This window comes from Bos indicus, chromosome 10 (assembly GCF_029378745.1).
Source record: "Bos indicus isolate NIAB-ARS_2022 breed Sahiwal x Tharparkar chromosome 10, NIAB-ARS_B.indTharparkar_mat_pri_1.0, whole genome shotgun sequence".
NCBI classification, from domain to species: Eukaryota; Metazoa; Chordata; class Mammalia; order Artiodactyla; family Bovidae; genus Bos; species Bos indicus.
This window is the reverse complement of record NC_091769.1, coordinates 70,948,456-70,969,684: the sequence shown is the minus strand read 5'-3', so window position 1 is coordinate 70,969,684 and position 21,229 is coordinate 70,948,456.

Sequence of the window (21,229 nt, the reverse complement as noted above, 5' to 3'; positions counted from 1 at the left end):
TTTTCTAATGTGCAATAATATATGGGATAATAACAGTCTCCTCCCTCTAGGATGTTTGAGTGACTAAATGAGATGATATTTATATGTAAAGACTTGGCACACAGTAACAATTTTAAGAAATGAGAGTTATAGCTAGTTATCCACGAAAATGAACCAAACCTTAGGCCTCCTACCAAAACTTCCCTACTCAACCATCCACAGATACAGCAGCTCAAAAGTAACTCTGGCTTCCAGTTAAGATGAAAGGCAGAAAATATGCATTAACTTCCCCTCACCCAATCCTACTGAATCACAGTTAAGAAGTTTAAGAAGCCATTATTTTATAAACGCTCCAAGGATGGGAAGTAAATTAGTCTGCCAGGGCTGCCATAATAAATATCTTAGGTTGGATGGCTTAAACAATAGAAATTTATCTCCTCACTGTTTTGAAGGCTAAAAGTCCAAGATTAAGGTGTCAGAAGTGTTGGTTTCATCTGACAGCCTCTATCCTTGGCTTGTAGATAGGCTTCCCATCCCTGTGTCTTAACATGGTTATCCCTCTGTGTCTGTCATTGTCTAAATTTCCTCCTCTCATAGACACCAGGCATAACATACTTGTTGTTGTTTAGTCACTCAGTCATGTCCGAGTCTTTGTGACCCTATGGAGTGCAGCACACCAGGCTTCCCTGTCCTTCACCATTTTCCAGAGCTTGCTCAAACTCATGTCCATTGAGCCAGTGATGCCATCCAACCATCTCATCCTCTGTCGCCCCCTTCTCCTCCTGCCTTCAATCTTTCCCAGCATCAAAGTCTTTTCCAGTGTGTCAGCTTTTCGCATCAGGTGACCAAAGTACTGGAGCTTCAGCTTCAGCATCAGTCCTTTCAATGAATAGTCAGGGTCAATTTCCTTTAGGATTGAGTGGTTTCATCTCTTTGCAGTCCAAGGGACTCTCAAGAGTCTTCTCCAACACCACAGTTCAAAACCATCAATTCTTCGGTGCTCAACTTTCTTTATGGTCTAACTCTCACATCCATACATGACTACTGGAAAAACCATAGCTTTGACTAGACGGACCTTTGACTAGTTGGCAAAGTGATGTCTCTGCTTTTTAATATACTGTCTAGATTTGTCATAGTTTTTCTATCAAGGAGCAAGCATCTTTTAATTTCATGGCTGTAGTCACCATCTGCAATGATTTTGGACCCAAGAAAATAAAGTTTCTCACTGTTTTCATTGTTTCCCCATCTATTTGCCATGAAGTGATGGGACTGGATGCAATGATCTTCGTTTTTTGAATGTTGAGTTTTAAGCCAGTTTTTTCACTCTCCTGTTTCACTTTCATCAAGAGTCTCTTTAGTTCCTCTTCACTTTCTGCCATAAGGGTGGTGTTATCTGCATAGCTGAGGTTATTGATATTTCTCCTGGCAATCTTGATTCCAGCATGGAACAATGGACTGGGTCAAAATTGGGAAAGGAGCATGTCAAGACTGTATATTGTCATCCTGCTTATTTAACTTCTATGCAGAGTACATCATGCAAAATGCCAGGCTGGACAACTCACAAGCTGGAATCAAGATTCCCTGGAGAAATACCCATAACCTCAGAAATGAAGATGATACCACTCTAATGGCAAAAAGCAAAGAAGAAATAAAGAGCCTCTTGATGAGGGTCAAAGAGGAAAGTGAAAAAGCTTATTTAAAACTTAACATTTAAAAAACTAGGATCACAGCATTCAGTCCCATCACTTCATGGCAAATAGATAGGGAAACAGTGGAAGCAGTGATAGATTGCATTTTCTTTGGGCTCCAAAACCACTGAGTATGGTGACTGCAGCCATGAAATCAAAGATGCTTTCTCCTTGGAAGGAAAGCTATGACAAACCTAGGCAGCTTATTAAAAAGCAGAAACATCACTTTGCTGACAAAGGTTTGTACAGTCAAAGCTACGGTTTTTCCAGTAATCATGTACAGCTGTGAGAGTCAGACCATAAAGAAGGCTGATTGCCGAATAATTGATGCTTTCGAATTGTGGTGCTGGAGAAGACTTCTGAGAGTCCCTTGGACAACAAAGAGATGAAACCAGTCAATCCTAAAGGAAGTCAATCCCAAATATTCATTGGAAGTACTGATGCTGAAGCTGATGTTCTAGTACTTTGGTCACCTGATGCTAAGAGTTGACTCATTAGAAAAGACCCTGATGCTGGGAGAGATAGAAGGCAGGAGGAGAAGGCGGGTGGCAGAGGATGAGATGGTTGGATGGCATCACTGACTCAATGGACATGAGTTTGAGCAGACTCAGGGAGATAATGAAGGACAGGGAAGCCTGGCATGCTGCAGTTCGTGGAGTCGCAAAGAGTTAGACACAATTTATTGACTGAACAACAATGACAAATCATCCGCAAAGAGACTCAAAGTAGCTCACCTCAAGTTTCTGGGAAGAGAAGCTGGAAAGTAGGAGGACTACTGGAATACAGGGCTTCCCAAGTGGTGCTGGTGGTAAAGAATCTGCCTATCAATACAGAATATGTGGGTTCAATTCCTGGGTTGGGAAGATCCCTGGAATAGGGAATGGCAACCCACTTCAGTATTCTTGCTTGGAAAATTCCATGGACAGAGGAGCCGGTGGGTTATAGGCCATGGAGCCACAGAGAGCTGCATATGACTGAGCACACATACACAGGTGCACACACACACCCCCAAACTGAGTAAAGTCAACTTGAGACAAAGGTTGTGGCTGCAGAGCAAGGTGTGGGGAGGGGCAGAGTCCTGCACTGAGGAGCAAAACCAGAGATCTGACAGCCCAGTGAGGCAGCTGAGCACTCTCCAAAACTCTGGGCACAAAGGAAGTAGAGTATGCATTCACGCACCATATGAGAGACTTCAGGGAAATGGAGAGTTTAGTTCAGGGGGTGAGGAGGAGGGGGATCAAGTAAGTAAACAAAAGCCAGAGAGGACAAGAGCTGTTGTTCAGTCACTGTGTGGTGTCCGACTCTTTGCAACCTCATGAACTGCAGCATGCCAGGCCTTCCTGTCCCTCACTATATCCCAGAGTTTGCCCAAATTCACGTTCATTGAATCAGTGATGCCATCCAACCATTTCATCCAGAAGTGGCTTTAAATATTTGGAGAAGCAGCTATTGTGTATAAGTGGAATTAAATCCAGGGAGGTAACTTACTATTAAGGGTTTCCCAGGTGGCACTAGTGGTAAAGAACCCACCTGCCAATGCAGGAGATGTAAGAGACACAGGTTCGACCCCTGTGTCTGGGTGTGGTTCGATTTGGGGTCAGGAAGATCCCCTGAAAGAGGGCACGGCAACCCATTCCAGTATTCTTACCCATGGTAAGAGAATCCCATGGACAGAGGAGTCTGGCAGGCTACAGTCCATAGGGTCACAAAGAGTTGGACATGACTGAAATAACTTACCATAGCATGGCATAACATACTATTAACAAATATATTTTAAGGAGGAGGCAAATTTGGTTGAGCAACAGGAAGCCCCTACAAGCAAAGTTGTTCAAACTGAAAACTAGTTTTAAGTTTCCTCCTCACCTGGATCATTCAGCCGCAGGCTTCATGACCACCTGCAGGAATGACAGAGGAGACAGTGAATGTGTGGACTGGGTAGAGGATCAAAGGAAGACCATTTTTAACTCTTCTTTCTATGATTCTATAAAATGGACATCAGCAATTCTAGCTGGGAGGTAAGGAAAAGGAGCCAGAAATATCAGAAATGGGAAAATATGAAAAAGATAAGAGCAGTAAATGTGGGAAGCTTCATTTCTATCAATCCTAGACTGTTATCCACTACTGGATCTGTTCAGAATTTTATGTAGTGGTATTTATCTGAGAAAAGGAAGAATTCAGTGTTGCTTTCTCTTTCTTCAGGAATTATACTTCTGCCTAACAAACTGTCAACCTGATTATTAGGTTGTAAATACATTTCTACTTGTATTGTGAAGTAAAGGTACATTTTGATGGATGCCAGTAATGAATGGAATATATTGGCCCCAAAACAACTTCTGGTTGTTGGGAGGAATGGAATCTCAGAAAAGGTAGGTGGCCACTGCAGATTTGGAAAGAAATAAAACACTTCAGAATCCTTGGCCTTTGGATGGCTGTCAACATTACAGCTTGGAAAGGAAAGGATTATATTAGGGTTTTAGTTTTGTTCACTTTCAGTGACTACAACAAAAAAATTAAGACAATGCATTCTGGCATTGAAAGACTATAATTTGCATAGTATTGTCTAGCATTTTTGATACTACAGTGACAATAAAACTACACTCATGTGTGAATGTGGTTGCACACACACACACACCTAGAATGCCTTCTATAACGGGGACACATGTAGCCCTGTTCTGCCTAGTAAGTGACTACACGTTTCTAGGCTTTGTCTCTACACTTTGTTGAGTACGCATTTTCTTTGTTCAACGTGTGCCATGTATTTCTGATTACAGCATGGAATTTACACTGCAAAAGAAAACAGAAATCCCTGCAATGTTCATACCATATGACCTGAGGCCATGCTAAAGCATATTTCCTTCGCCTTACTTTTGTGGTTTTGGAATCACAGCTTGCCACTAAGTAACTAACTCAGATCTCCTTTTGTAATCTGTCCTTCTTTGTTTGGATCAGGAGAAATGACATATCAAGTATAACTGTAATTCCAGCTAACTTGTATGTCAGAAAGTCTTTGCTATGATATCTCATGATAATTGGCAAGGATGCCAATAAAAGTGGTACTCAAATTTGATGGCAATATCAATGCCCCCAACTAGGCTTATTTGCCATGAAATAAATGAGTACCTAGACCTGTAGTGAAGATTAAGTATAATACGTACAAAGTACTTCAGTGCTTGGCACATAATAGACACTCAATAAAAGGTTTATTGTTTAAATCAACAACTAGGTTAGACGTCTTTGTTTTACATGTTCATGGACTTGATCTTTATTACAGAGCTCATCACAATAATGTGTTTTGCTGTTTACTTGTCTGTCTCCCCATGCAACTAGACATCATGTCTGTGTCCCAAGCACACAAATCGTATGTAATTTGTTGAGTTACAAAATGCAAAACACTTACCCTTGGATTTTAACTTAATCTGTAATGCCATTGCCATCAAACTCTATTGTCTTCCAAAGATTAGCACTTGTCCTAATCACATTTTCTGACCTTCTATTGGTGCAAGCTAAACATAAATCAAAAATTTCAAAATGTATTTGGATATCATTAAACTCTTGAATCTTTCACATGTATTAGTGAAGTAAAGATTCAAAGATCAATTATTCTGGAACTCACAGAACAGTTCTGCAGTGTATCAAGTATATGGTAGTTGACCATGTACATTGAGATAACCCATCAAACTACTGAACCAGAGAACAAAGATTGTGAATGAAAGACTTCTCTCATAGTCAGGTCTGGAGAAATCTTGAAGACAAAATTCATAAATCCATTGATACTGGAAACAGCTTAGACCAAAGCCAGAGACTCCTTAAGCTTCTTATAGTTATTATACAGAACCCAGTGGCAATAAATAAATACATTTCTCTGTTAAAGTACCATTCTCAGGGTGTTAGAGAGCTCAAGTATGTCTGGAAAAGCCTTGATGACTCTACCATTTGCTAAGCCCACAACTCTTTGAGCTCTTCCCAAAAGCCAAGTGGAAAGCAAGTGTTACTCAGAGAGGATGAGGCTGCAAAGCTTTATTAGATGAAAACGCCAACTCTAATTTCCTGAAATGCCAATCGGGAAGAGTAAAATCTCATAAAATGTGACAGATTCAGTATGCAATGGGGGTAAAGCAGGTGGGGGAGGGGTGTGATTGAGACCACAAAGGTCCTGTTTATGCCAATACAACTCCAGTTCCACTAAGCTCAAATTCCATTAAAGAACTCTAAAGGAAAACTGTATGTTTTCTCCAGGTATAAGAATTGAACCTGAATTCTTGGGCCACAGATTTCTTAATGATTTCAAATAAGAACAGTTGCCTCTTTCTGATAATAATACCATAGTTACCATACTGCCACTCACAGCCTGCCTCAGCAGAAAGAGAGACCTGATCCTACACATCCAGTACTATTACCCAAGTCCTGATTCATAAACAGACCTAGACAAGAATTTTAGTCTTTGGTGGACTAACAAAAATATATCATAAACATAAAAAATATTTCTAAATTTAAAGTGTTCCTAGTATTTTTAAAAAATCAAAACACCTATGCAATTTAAATTCAGTTAGTCATGTGTTATTTAATTGCCTGTCACAAAAAGGAGATCGTGTTCTTGAAATGCAATTTCCAGAGGATTACAAAGTGTGGCAAGATGCCAGTCACCGAGTCGTTTTCTCAGTAACCAGTAGCAGGCTTGAGATTTTTAAAGGAAAATTTTGCTTCCAAAGGCCAGTCCCCTACACCACAGAAAAGCCTGCAACAGAGGATAAGCAGACTTAGCTGGTAAACTTCAGTAGATAAGTGAATGCTCTATAAGGTGCTGAAATTTGGTTGTGTATCAAAATCTTGATAATAATGTTCTTTCACATTCTTCTCATAGGATTTATGGGACCCTCTACGTTTCACTGGCCAAATGGGGTTAGACCATAAAACTCAGACCATTAGGTGGGGCTGATGGAGGGGAGAGGAGGGAGTAGCAACATACTTTCAGAGCAACCTTTAGTTCTTTACTCCTAAAGCAACAAACTGGCATCAGAGTATATGGATCAACAATTCTCAGTAAATACTCTCTAGACCTTTTCTCCTCTTTTAAACCATAAGGAACTCTCTAATGAACTCATTTTTCAATAGCATGTTAAAAAAGTAAAGATAGCAAGAAAGATGTGTTACCAAAAGCAATTAGAATAAGAAACCACAGATTTGGAACAGTGTCAAAAAAATAGGCTGCTTTCAGAATTAACTGAATTGGAAATGAAGAAAAACACCAAAGATGATACATGGAAAGTTTTTTTCATACTTAAGCACAAAGAATATAAGTTGTGCATGCTCAGTCATGTCCAACTCTTTGCAACTCCACGGACTGTAGCCTGCCAGGTTCCTCCCTCCATGAGATTTTTCCAGGCAAGAATACTACAGTGCATTGCCATCTCCTACTCCAGGGGATCTTCCTGATCAAGGGATCAAACCCCATCTCTTGTGTCTTCTGCACTAGCAGATGGGTTCTGTACCACTTGTGCCACTTGGGAAGCACAGAAAATGAACAGTAATAAATCTTCTCTTGAGTGGTTAGCTGTAGGATGGCTACAGGAAAGTATTAAAAAAGAAGTTGATGGACATTTATCATGCTTCTTTTAGCTTTGAGAAGGATGATCTTCAGATGGAAAAGGATAGCATGACTATCAGCTAGGAGAAAAGAAGACCACTGCAGATGGGGGATGTTGTAAGGAAGTCATTGACTCCAATGAATATTTCCCAGCTTATTCTATGATTAGGAGTGGTCACCCCAACTCCAACTGACAATTTTGAAATACAGAGCATCCTAAGGCAGGTTCCCCAGAAACAGGTCAAAGACCAGGATTTGAGTTGTTGTTGTTCAGTCACTCAGTTATGTCCAACTCTTTGCAATCCCATGGACCGCAGCACACCAGGCTTCCCTGTCCTCTATCTTCTAGAACTTGCTCAAACTCATGTCCATTGAGTCAGTGACGCCATACAACCATCTCATCCTCTGCCACCCGCTTCTCCTCCTGCCTTCAATCTTTCCCAGCATCAGGGTCTTTTCTAATGAGCCAGCACTTTGTATCAGGTGGCCAAGGTATTGGCGCTTCAGCTTCAGCATCATTCCTTCCAATGAATATTTAGGATTGATTTCCTTTAGGATTGACTAGTTTGATCTCCTTGCAGGTTGCTCAGAAGCAGGTCAAAGGCCAGGATTTGAATACAAGGGCTTTATTTGGGAGGTGATTCCAGAAAGCAAGAGCCAGGTAAGGAAATATGAAAGAGAGACAGAAAAAAGAAGAGTGTAATACAGGATGGGTACTGAGCAGGTGATCTCTACAGGCAACTGGGGTGCCATCTTGCCACTTGGAGGATGCCAAGTAGTCCTGTCTAAGGTACAAGGAAGTTAGGGCATTGCCTCCAACTCTGAAAGCTCCTTCTGGGTCATTAACTCTCTACCATTCCAACCTTTCCTGCTGCTTAAGAGAAAACCTAGGTTAAGGGATCATATGTGCTTGTGGTAGTACTGACTCTACAGGCAGTGGTGAGAGGTGAGGGAAATTAATTCCACAAGAAGTGGAGAGGAGGAAATGAGCAAGAAACTGGTGATAAAGTGATGCAGAACTTTTCAAAACAGGAAAAATCTATAATTGACCTTGGAGATCTTGACATGAATGTGAGAGCAATAAACATACCATTACAGGGATAGTTTGAAGCAGTTAAAAGAAGCATCAGAAGTGATGAGAACCAAGCAATTTTATCAGATTAACTTTCTATCTCTTTTGAACAAGGTCACTAGACTGGGAAATGAGAGAAATATGAAAGACCAACATTATGCGTGTGCGCGTGCATGCACGCACACACACAAACATAGGTCTAGTTTACTTGGATAGCATGAAAATGACTCAGCTCAACTACAGCTGGCAGAAACAAATGACCTACTTAGTGCACAACTACAAAGAATGAAATTTATGCAGTATTGTGGGTACATGTTGCCCCAGAATAGAACATGGAATATAACGTAACTAGTGCTTTCTGCAGTGGTGTAATGTAACACTGACAGAGAACACAAAAGGATATTCTGCATCAAGAAAAGGCTTCCACCCCTCCCTCCGAGAGGTTGACAAGTCTAGGGCAGGAGAGCCAAACAAAACAACCAACATTTCTCAAGTTCATGCAGCTCCTCTTAAAAACCTTTAGGTGTACAAGGCAAGTAGGATGCTCTTCAACGTAACAAAGTGTACCTGAACAAATGCAACCTGTTTATGCCCATGGACACCCACGAATGTTAATTTACAGAAAAAGCTTTACAGAATGCCAAAAGGTTCCTACCAAGATTTTGTTAATGACTTAATCAGGTGTCTCTTTATTTATATTCTCTCTTTTGATCATACACACACATATACACAATCTACTCACTCACCTGAAGCTACATAATATCATATTTGTGGATCAATACATTTGGTCATTGTGATAGATATTGTGGGTTGAGCTTTTCAATCTCCATTTCACCTTTCTGGTGGTTGAAGATGACAGCTGAAACAAAACAAAACAAACACCTCTTATAACTAGGATTCTGGGTGCAAATTCCATTCCAATAATTAGAAGCTGTTGTGGAATTTATAAGGTAGAAATGATGCAGGTCCCTTTTTCTTCCCCCTTTTTGCTATTTCTATGCCTTGTGAGTCTGTGGAGATGCAAAGTTCTCTGAAGCAGTGTTACAGCATCTCTTTTAAGGCATCAGGAGTTGCAATGGCCTTAGAGATGACAGCATTTTTATTCCTAGTTCACAGCTAGGATTCTGTATTCTTCAACTCATCATTTCAGAAGTAGCCTTGGAGGAAGGAACAAGTCTGTTGGGTCAGTTGTATAACATTTGAGGAGTTATTTCTGAAGATTCAGCTTAGAATCTAATCTTTTACTTCTTCCAGTGATTTTTCAAGGACCTAATTGGTTGCATTAAATTCCTTCCTGCTGAAATACCTAGAGAACTTTTTGCCTCCTGCATTGGATACTGACTACTACAGAAGAGTTGATAAACGTGTTGGAATGATACAGTTAGGTGAAAGGCAAACATAATGTGATATAGTTGAATAAGGATAAAGGTAAAAGTTCAATACACACAGAAGTCGCTCAGTCGTGTCTGACTCTTTGCGATGCCATGGATTGTAGCCCACCAGGCTCCTCGGTCCATGGGATTTTCCAGGCATGAATACTGGAGTGGGTGGCCGTTTCCTTCTGCAGGGGATCTTCCTGACCCAAAAGTTCAATACTTAGGTCCAAAAAGCAATCACACATTCATAGGCTAGAAGAAGTATAACTTAGCAGCTCCATGTAAGATAATGTTCAGAGAGAGGTCACCAAAGATGTTAATATGGTATGCAGAGAAAACCAAAGTTGCAGACATGTTCAATTACTCTATTCTGATTAAGACCACACTTACAGAATAGTGATTCATCCTAGCATTGTGCATTAAGAGGGATATAGCCAAAATGAGGATCCTTCAAGGGAGAGCAAATAGAATCAAGAAAGACCTGAATCTATGTCACAGGAATAATGTTTGAAAAACATGGGAGATGTGTACCTTGAAGACTAGGAGAGATTCAAAGTGGACCATGATAATCATTTTTAAATATGTACATGATTTTCTTGTAGAAAATTCATTAGACTTGTTCTGTACATTTCAAAGGTTTGGAACCAAAACCAATAGAGAAAAGGGGAGGCAAAGATGGAAGCTCTTTAGTAAGAGATATCAGAATACAGGAGGACTACTTTGGGAGGCAATAAACTTTCCAACATTTGAAGTATTCAAAAAATAACTTGAAGAATCACTTGATGGAGTCAGTGTAGGACATACCCAGGTATCACACAAGTTGCTGTCCAAGAAGGCAAACTTTGAAGCTTATTCCAAATTCAAGAAATTTTTAATAGCAAAATTTTTACAGAGCTAGTTGGATATTCTTAGAAAACTCATATAATACCCACTATTCTCAGAGATACAGATCATACACATAGATGCACACACACTGTGAGCAGAGGTTATAGGAGGTGGATGAAAGAGCCCAGGATTTGGAATTAGATAGATGGGGCCTCAAATCTTGGTATCATAGCTTTCTAGTTGGATGACCTTGACTATCTTAAATAATCTCTGGTTCTCTGTTTCCTTATAGATAAAACATTTTCTTTGATAACAAAATTTATCATTTTGTTACAAGAATTAGAAAAAATATGCCCTAAATGAGATAGATTATCACCCAAAAAAGTCATCTTCCAATACTTTTAAAATCTTTTCCCTAATTTTTAACTTTCAAAATTCTAGGTAGGAATGGATGAACAAAAATTTTATATCTATTCTAAATTGAGTTCCCCCCCCCTCAGATTTATAGCTTTTCTATAAAGTAGGCAGTAGAGCACAACAGTTCATAGTAAAGGTTCATGAACCCAACTGACGTGGGGTCAAATCCTAGCTCAGCTTCTTTTAACCATTTAACTAAAAGTATATGGCACCCCACTCCAGTACTCTTGCCTGGAAAATCCCATGGATGGAGGAGCCTGGTGGGCTGCAGTCCATGGGGTCGCTAAGAGTCAGACATGACTGAGCGACTTCCCTTTCACTTTTCACTTTCACGCATTGGAGAAGGAAATGGCAACCCACTCCAGTGTTCTTGCCTGGAGAATCCCAAGGACGGGGGAGCCTGGTGGGCTGCTGTCTATGGGGTCACACAGAGTCGGACACGACCGAAGCGACTTAGCAGCAGCAGCAGCAGCAGCATAGTCTATAAACAACCAGGAACTTCAGTTCTCTTACCAGTAAAATGGGGCCAATAAAATTAGACTATAAGGTTTGGTAAGGATAAAATTAAATAATGCAAGTACAATAATTTGCTAGTGCCTAGCTCACAACGGATGCTCAGTGTGTAGTGCTTAGTCGCTCAGTCATGTCCAACTCTTTGTGATCCCATGGACTGTAGCCTGCCAGGCTCCTCTGTCCATAGGGATTCTCCAGGCAAAAATACTGGAGCAGGTTGCCATGTCCTCCTCCAGGAGATCTGCCCAACCCAGGGATTGAACCCAGGTTCCCTGCATTGCAGGCAGATTCTTTACTATCTGAGCCACCAGGGAAGCCCAAGAATATTGGAGTGGATAGCCTATCCCTTCTCCAGAGGATCTTCCCGACCCAGGAATTGAACCGGGGTCTCCTGCATTGCTGGATGGCATCACCGACTTCATGGATGTGAGTTTGAGTGAACTCCAGGAGTTGGTGATGGACAGTGAGGCCTGGCATGCTGCAATTCATGGGGTCGCAAAAAGTCAGACATGACTGAGCGACTGAATTGAACTGAGCAGATCAATAGTAAATGATAGTGATGGTAGTGATGAAGGCACAATGTACACAGAACATCAACCTAAAACATTAAGGCTACTGCCTTTTTTGTCTTGTAGTACTCTCATCCTGGATGTATGGTAGCATTCCTCATTACAGTGAGGTTATTTAGATATTTACATTTTTTGCTCTTGTTGTTGTTTATTCACTAAGTCATGTCCGGCTCTTTTGTGACCCTATGGACCGTAGCCTGCTAGGCCCCGCTGTCCATGTGATTCCCCAGGCAAGAATACTGGAGTGGGTAGCCATTTCCTTCTCCAGGGGATCTTTAGGACACAGGGTTTGAACATTGCAGGTGGATTCTTTACCCCTGGGTCGCCTGGGAAGCCCACACTGACCCACACTGACTTGACACCTTTTTTTTTTTTATAGCTACACCATACTTTACACTGATTTCTAATAGCCTTCACTGTTCACAAAGGTGCCAAAGACACATAGTCATAACCTAATCTAGCATGCTCATTGGCTACAGACCTATCTGGGAGGCCAGTTATCAGGGAGGGTGGAAAAACACTATTTCTTACTAGCAGCATTAACTCAATAAGCCTCCCAGAGGAACAATAAAAATGCAATAGACAGCAGTCTTAATGAGGACATGCTCAGAGCACAGTGCAATCTGATGCTCAGTGCCCTGTGGAATCAAAGGAATTTGATTTAGCAACATTAGATTTCAGTTTCTTAAAATATTAATGATATGATTCACTATAAGTGTTTCCTATTTTAGCCAGTGACATTGTAAATTACAAGTGTTATTATGACATTGCTTATAACTCAGAGATATTACCACAAGAATCTGCCTTTCTGTTGCTGGCAGATGCAAGTGAAGTTTGCTTTTGTTAATACAGCACATGCCAAGTTTTTCCTTAAGGCTCTTAATCAAAGTGTTTCATATATTAGGACACATGGGCCTATTTTTGCAGAACAATTTAAATGGCATCCTCTATCATTATCACATTTCAAATGAACCTTCATCTCTTTCACTTAAAAAAAAAAAAAAGAACTTTAATTATTTCCCCATAGTTCTCTCTTCACCAAACCCCAAAGCACCCAGTAACTGGGATGGCCTTACTGACTTGTAAATTAAGATCAGACAAGAAAAAGAAGTTATGAGAAATGTATTAGTCACTTCAAGAACTCCCAGATTCCACTTCTCAGGAACTACTATCCTTGGAGTTGGAGGTAATAATAGAAATGATCATCATACCCAAGAGAGATTATCACAGGCAATGCCAAGGAATAGCTGGGAGGGGGTACATGGGAAAGGGAAAGCTTAGGATGACTATTAGTAACTGCCACCAGATGAAAGAACATTTATCAGCTGTTTCAAAAGCACGAAGATCAGTCTCAAAAGAGATCATCATCAACTTGAATATGTTCTAATTGGAGATTAACTTGGGGGAGATTTTCAAAGTGATTATCTGGCAAGTTAAAAAATGTCTCCTACAGAGTCTCTTGAACATAAAACTAATCACTCAGCATGTGGGTCTATCAGTTGAGCTAATAGGCAAGAAAAGAAAAACACTGCATAGAAGTGGATCATCTAATTGAGAGTCACACCCAGTAATCTCACTTATACAGAATATAACTGAGGGACTCAGTTGCCTAAAAAGGCAACCCCTTTGATCAGCCAAATTGGATGTGTGCCTCAAAGCACCTGAACATTGGGTAAAGTCCACAACCACTCTATGCTTCAGTTTCCTCACCTGTAAATGAACATACAAAACACATAATAAAGATACTAAAAAATGTTGTTAACTTTATTGTCATTTTTATTATTACTGTTGTTTGTGTTGTAGTTATTGTTGTTTAGTCACTCGAAGACTCATGTCTGACTCTTTGTAACCTCGTAGACTATAGCCCATCAGGCTTCTCTGTCCATGGGATTTCTCAAGCAAGAATACTGGAGTGGGTTGCCATTTTCTTCTCCAGGGGATCTTCACAACCCAGGGATCGAAGCCACATCTCCCACATCTCCTGCACTGACAGGCAGATTCTTTACTGCTGAGCCACAGGCTCAATATGAGAGAAGATAATTGGTAATCATTTATAAACTGGAGGCAGTGGGTCAGGTTATTTTCTCTAAGCACTCAGTCTCATTAGCAGACTTCTGAGTTCACAACTTCAGGTTTGCCGACCTTCACAAAGGCAACATAGAAATTCCCTCTGCGCCACGGGCTGCAGTTTCACAGAGCTTCATGGTGAGTGAGATGTAGGTCATGAGTAGAAAGTAATTGGATTTCAGCACAGGGAGCCCAAGGTGCCACTTTGGACAGATAACCTCCTGTTATGTCCAAGTGTGCCTCTGAGTCTAATGCATTACTTCTTAAGGAAGCTCATCTAGTTTCCACTGAAAACCACACAGACCCAAAGGTGAGAGGAAAGGAGACCCTTTCCTGCTAACTTCACAGCTCCATCCTCACAGGCTGCAGATTCAGGGGGGAGAGACTTCCCTGGGCTCAGAGTTGGGCAATCACAATCATGTGAGCAGTCAGGAAGGGCCAAGACTCAACAGCTGTCGTATAGAGAAATCAGCACAAATAGATTAATTGGGGCTCTGTTCAAAGAGGAAATATTTGAGAAAGACCTCGGGATGACAAGGTGACACCTGTGTCTCAGTCTTCCTGGGCCCTAAGCCGAAGAGCAGAAGCAGTTGACTTCAGTGTTCCCAGAATATAAGGGGTAATTCTAACGAGGCACCAGCGAGTGTGCCAGCCCCACAGGGATTTCTGCTTCTGTTCTCCAGCCACAGGCATGGTATCATAATAGGAAAGACAAGGAAGTTCTGCTTAACTCACATTTTAGGGTCAGTTTCAGTTTCATTTCTAGAGTGACTATTTTTTAACTACAAAAGCAGTACATTTCATTGTAGGAAATACAATACATAAAAGATAAAAACTTTAAAAAATCACTCATGATTCTAAGACTCAGAAATATTCATTAAAATTTTTGAGAATATTCTTCCAGTGATTATGTCTGTATATGTGTGCATAAATATTTGCACATATAAGTATATATGTTATATGTATAAATACTCTTTTCCTGTATTTTTCTCCATCCTCCTAAAATGGGACCATGCTATATATAGTCTTGTAACCCTCTTTTTTAACTTAACAGTGTGTCATAGACATTCTTTGATGTCTTTAAAAATGCTCCAACATTGTTTTTAGTGAATGCTAAGTATTCAAAGTCAAATTTTACTTAAAGCATACTTGTATCAATCTAATCTTGTTTGCAAGCCATTCACAGGACAGAATATAGGGGTTGGTCAGGTATTCCTGCAGTCTGATGGATCCTAATATTTGGGGTAGAAACTATTAAGCACCTCTTCATAATTCTGTGCTTTAGACAGTGCTGCTGCTGCTGCTAAGTCGCTTCAGTTGTGTCCAACTCTGTGCGACCCAATGGACGGCAGACCACCAGGCTCCCCCATCCCTGGGATTCTCCAGGCAAGAACACTGGAGTGGGTTGCCATTTCCTTCTCCAATGCATGAAAGTGAAAAGTGAAAGTGAAGTCTCTCAGTCATATCCGACTCTTAGCGACCCCATGGACTGCAGCCCACCAGGCTCCTCTGTCCATGGGATTTTCCAGGCAAGAGTACTGGAGTGGGGTGCCATTGCCTTCTCTGGCTTTAGACAGTATATTTACCTAATGTACAAGGGCATCAGAGATCTTTCATGTCCAGCAAATAGTAATAATAATGTATAATTCTTTTGTAGCCACCATATGCCAAGCACCATGCTAAGCAATTCCCATGTATTGTTTCATGTGATTTAATCAGCACCCTTTAACACTGGACTGTTCTTTTCCTGATTTTTCCAATGTGGAAATTGAGACTCAGAGAGTATACAATAGACCTAGGGCTCAACCCTAGCTAATCCAGAGAACTGGACACTGCATGTAATTCATCTCATGCTTTCCCAATAATAATGTCTATGCTCTAAGAAATGAGTGATCCACGCTGCCATTAACTCCTTATTGCATTACACTATCAGTTTACTCAACAATAGTCAAAGTGGGAGAAACTTGCATAATTCCTTAGTTCTGTTAGTGAATATGTCTTCAACTTTGTGTTTTCAAGCAAATGATGAAAAAAATAAAATTCTTTTGCTCCAAGTGACTTCCAGGATTTAAAAAGTAGTCTCGTGTGTACATTTTGTCATAGGATGAGCTCCTTCACAACCTCACTCTGCCTTTAGTGAGAGGGCTACCTCTGGTTTCTGGCTCCAAGCTCAGAGCAGGCAAGCAGGGCCAGCCTCTGCAGGGTTGGTAACTTTCACACAATGACTGTATCCCATTCAACACTAGATGATTTTTGCTTAAAGAATGATTTCTAGGCACTATAGAAAAATCTCACTTCTCTGGAATAAAAGTCATAAGCCTTAAATTTCTGAAAACATAACCCTTATCATTTGCTTCTATTATTTTTTTTCTTCTCCTGAAAGATACAGCATAAATTAGGACGTAGATGATCAGATCAAGTAGCAGTCTTAATCTGTAAATAATCTCCCTGGCTTCACGGCAATCAGGAAAACAGTGGGAAACAGCCGGTTTAAGATGAAAGTGACAACCTATTAGCATTCAGAGAGAAATGATTTCTCTCATCACCTTTCCTGGAAGATGCTGTTGCTGTGGCAACTAGTCCCTGCATTCATCCCATATCCAATTGCTGAGATGACAAGGAAGCTGGTCAGGCTGAGAGAAGATTATTCACACTATCCCTTTTAAGTGACAACCAATGAGATCTGTAAGGGAATTTCTTACACAAACCCAGCACTTTTCACTGTGGTGAAATACTGCTTGACTAAGCTTCCATAACTTGGGTCTCTGGCTAAAACTTAAGAGTTCTTCAATTTAACTGAACTAGTAAATACTTAACTTCACAAACTGTGATCTGACTTTGGGACATTTTAAATGTTCTTTATTCCGGGCATTGCTATGTAAAGGATGTAGGTGGAGGACATGACACTTTCCTATGAGGTACAAAATGCTCTAGGCAGAGATATTCTGCAGTTGGGCTTATGACAGGTATAGGACCACAACTGTCCTCTTGCACCAGGGCAGTCTTTAAGCGGAGGCTAAAATGCAGACCGTGAGACTGTGTCTGACATTTTACCTCACTGTCAGAAACTTGCTTGTACTCTAAACAAGCCCTGGATTATTCACTTAAGTGACAAATGAGGTGTGGTGGCTGGACTTACTAAAAGGTCACCCACAGACTGCATTTCTCTCTTCATCTGAAACACAAGTGCTTCTGAGAGAGAAACAAAATGGTGCAGCTGAAGTCATTCAGTTTTATTTCCTGAAGGAATGAGCTCCTTTTGGGTGACCCCCTCAGCCGGTTTTGGAGCACTTCAATGTCATAATGTCCTTCATTACACCTGCTGTAAAAACAGAAGACCTATATTTGCCATCCTGTTTAAATAATAAATGCATAGCTTTTAAAAGTTTCATGTGAGCTGGAAACCAAATGTTCTTCAGGGAACACTCTCATTCATAAACAAGCAGTTTCCATTTGTGACTCTTGCTTTGGTAGGCTTACACAGAAGAATGAAAAGGCAGTACATTTTCAAAATTATACAGTCCTCAAGTGTCCACTGACACCTCTTCCATTCTCAGGTAGTCATGTCCTGTTCCTCTCTACTAGAACATGACTTTTCTGGGACCTCACAACAGTTATCTCTCATCAGCTTTGTGCCCCAAACAAAAACATGCCCTTGTCTTTGCCCATTTGTGAGGGAGGCACTCACTGGCTTCTTTGGAAACCTGTTAAGCGGAAGAAAGAGCAAGCAGCAGCAGAAATAGGTCCCTTTGGGCTAGTAGCTATCAGCTAGGGAGGCTCTTACCTGAAATTTGTCACTTTATTGATGCAGAGCTCTCATGGGGAAAAGGGTGGACCATACATACAAAAATATAATAAAATAATTTTAGTAAAGCTAATATTTGTTGAGCACATACCAAAATACAGTTTCACGCATAGTCTCTTCTGGTCTTCCCCAACATTATACCAGTTAAGTAAATGTCATTATTGTCATCACTCTGAAGTTTAGAGAAGTTTAGGAACTTTTTCAAAATCATATGACACAGAGGCAGAAAAACCCTAGTCTTACTAAAGCCAAAGCCTAACATCACCTTTATCTAATCCCAACGTATCTGTTATTTTTCAGATGCCCTCAAGCACACTAGTAAATTCATTCATCCCTCTCCCTGGGTTAAGGTAACAGTCATCATCTATTTGCTCTGTTACTTGTCACAGTGTTTGGTGCAAGGCTGGTGCTTGAAAAGTTTTTGCTGATTGGAAAGAAAAGCTTTTGATTCCAGATTGAGAAAGGTTTCACTTTTTAAAGATGATTGTACCACTGACACAGGCTATTTCAGGGGTCTTTGGAACATGCCATCCTACACAGTTCTTTTGTTTGAGCTCTTGTCTCTTTTTCTGACGCCACACATTAGTGCTTATTTTCCTTTACTGGACTGACAATTCTGAGAATTTCTTTTATAAATGATGACATTGAAGAACCAACATGCATGTTGTCCAACACTTTAAACCAATATGGACCAGCCCTGGACAGTTTTAGAAGAAGAAGAATTTGTTTTTTAAGATTAAATAAAATTATAGTATTCAAAAAGGAAAACTGTATGATGCAGATACATGTGGCAAGGTTCCAACCCTTTGTTAGCAAGGCTTTGAGTAATTACTACAGATTTACCCCACATCATTTTGTACCCTAGAGAGCAGAGTAAGTGCCTGTTCACCATCTCATGAAAGCCTTCCTGCCCAGGGCTGGCGAGTTCATCTCTCTGCTAATTGCAGACACTCCAATGTACCAAACAATGGCAGAGCAAGCAGTACCAAGGCAAGTGATCACTGAGTACACAGGACGGAGCCAACTGCTGTCAATTTGGGGGATTTTTTTAGTCTTGAAATTTAAGATGTCATAAACAAAAATTATGTAGAAAATTGGCTTGGCTTATGTAGAAAATTTGAAAATACAGATAAACTGAAAGAAAATTTAAAACCTTAGTAATTCTACTCCACAAAGATAGCATTTAGTATATGATTTCCAGATTTTTTCTATTTTTTAAGAAAAATGAATTATACTAAATCTACCATTTTTATAAATCTAATATATTGCCCATAATATCCAATTTTGCTGTTATTTAGTAGTTGATGGCCCATCTTATATGATTAAATCATAATGTATTTTTAAAAATTCTCTGTTGTTAGACTCTGAGTTGCTCATATAAATACTTTATTGAAGATTCTTGAATCTAAATCCCCACATGCTTATTATTTACTTGAGATAAATTCCTACAAGTAGAATTGCCAGATCCAAGGGTATATACATTTGTAGGCTTCAGATACATATTTTCAAAATCCTTTCCAGAAAATTTAAACAAATTTACCCTTTTACTGACAGTGATTCAAAGTATCTTTCCTTTTTAAAATCAATATCCCAGAGTCAAATATAAATTTTTGTTTGCAGTTTACATCATTGCTTTGCTCTATTAACATCAGTAACCACAATGAGGGGCTTCCGTGGTGGCTCAGTGGTAAAGAAGCCGCCTGCCAATGCAGGACTGTGCGATCTTTTTTTTTTTTTTTTTTTTTTACAGTCATGAAAAGTTACAGGACAGGACGATGGACAAGATCAGGGCACTGCCAGGGAGGTTGGCCATGAGCTGGACACTTATGGTCTTGGATGGGTCAGTTAATATCTGCAGGAGTCCACGTGAAAAGCCAGAGTGAGAGGCAGGGGCTGGGTCTTCAGTGATGGTTGGAAGCATGCTGTGGCAACAGGGAGTAGGAAACTGGTCCATTCATCTGGCTGGAACTTGAAAGAACAGGAGCTTCTGTAAGAAGACTGAAGAGAGGCAATAGGGAATAGAAACATTCCAAAATCAAATAAAAACTTTTTTTTTTTTTTAAAAAGGCCAGAGTTTATTTCTATTTAAATCATTAAAATACCCAAGTCCCAAGGATTTCCAGGTTTAAGATGATATTACAGTCAGGTGGCAACTGTTGGTTGTTTTTCTTTCTAAAGCCTTACAAGGATCCTGAGCAATTCTCCTCCTTAAACATTTTTCTTGTATGAAAGCTGATACCTTGTTTGCTTCACACAAGTACATCAGTCCGGTGAGGATGAAAAACACAATGTCGGTAGCAATCATTGTTGTTACCAGGGCGAAGGGTAGATGATCAGAGGACAAAGTGATGAAAACACCGCCGATAAGCAGTGCTAACATCACAGCGTAGAACAAATAGAAGCACAACCAGCATCTACGTGAAACCTCTTCTTTCGAGATTCTTTGAAACCAGGTCCACTGACTGCTAGCTGGAAAAGCTGGGATCATGATGTATGGACTGTGCGATCTTACACAAGTTATTTTTCCTTTAGTACCTCAGTTTTCTCATGTATAAAATGGAGATAATACACTACAGGAGTTCCATGTCAATTAAGTGATATATTTTTTAAATTTATTTGTGTGAAACAATATCTGGGACCTAAAAGCTCAATGATGCCAGCTATTATCATTACTTCTATGTATTCAAGCACTGGTTAGAAACTGGAGACACAAAGATGCACATCCCTTGGTTTCCAAAGGCTCCTCATCAATGGAGAAGGAGAATGTGTAACCAAATCACTAAGGCAGCAAGCTGAGTGTGATACTGTAGATGTGAAGAAGGTACAATAGCATCATGAAGACCGAAGCATTTAACTTGGCCTGAGAATGCTGGAGAAAGCTTAGATGTTCAGTTTTCTGGGAGTCTGAGTCTCCAGGGTAAGTTGGAATTTGTCAAGTAGAAAAGGAGAGGAGGGGCATTGGAGGCATCAGACTGTACAGGCGAACTCACAGAGAGGAGCACTGCAGGGAAGAACATCATGAAGTCAGGCAGGCTGGTTCATAATGGGAGTCAGGGGAGCAGAGGCAGGGAAACAACAGTAGAGATCAACCCATGAAGTCCACCATCTTTCATGCTACGAGTTCCAACTTTATCCCTTTCTCTCAATCTCAAGCCCTAGGAGGATATGCTGAGGAGTACTTCCAGCTTGATGCGAAGAGCTAACTCATTGGAAAAGATCCTGATGCTTGGCAAGATGGAAGCCATGAAATGAGAATGGGATGACAGAGGATGAGGTGGTTAGGTAGCATCTCCAACTCAATGGACATGAATTTGAGCAAACTCTGGAAGACAGA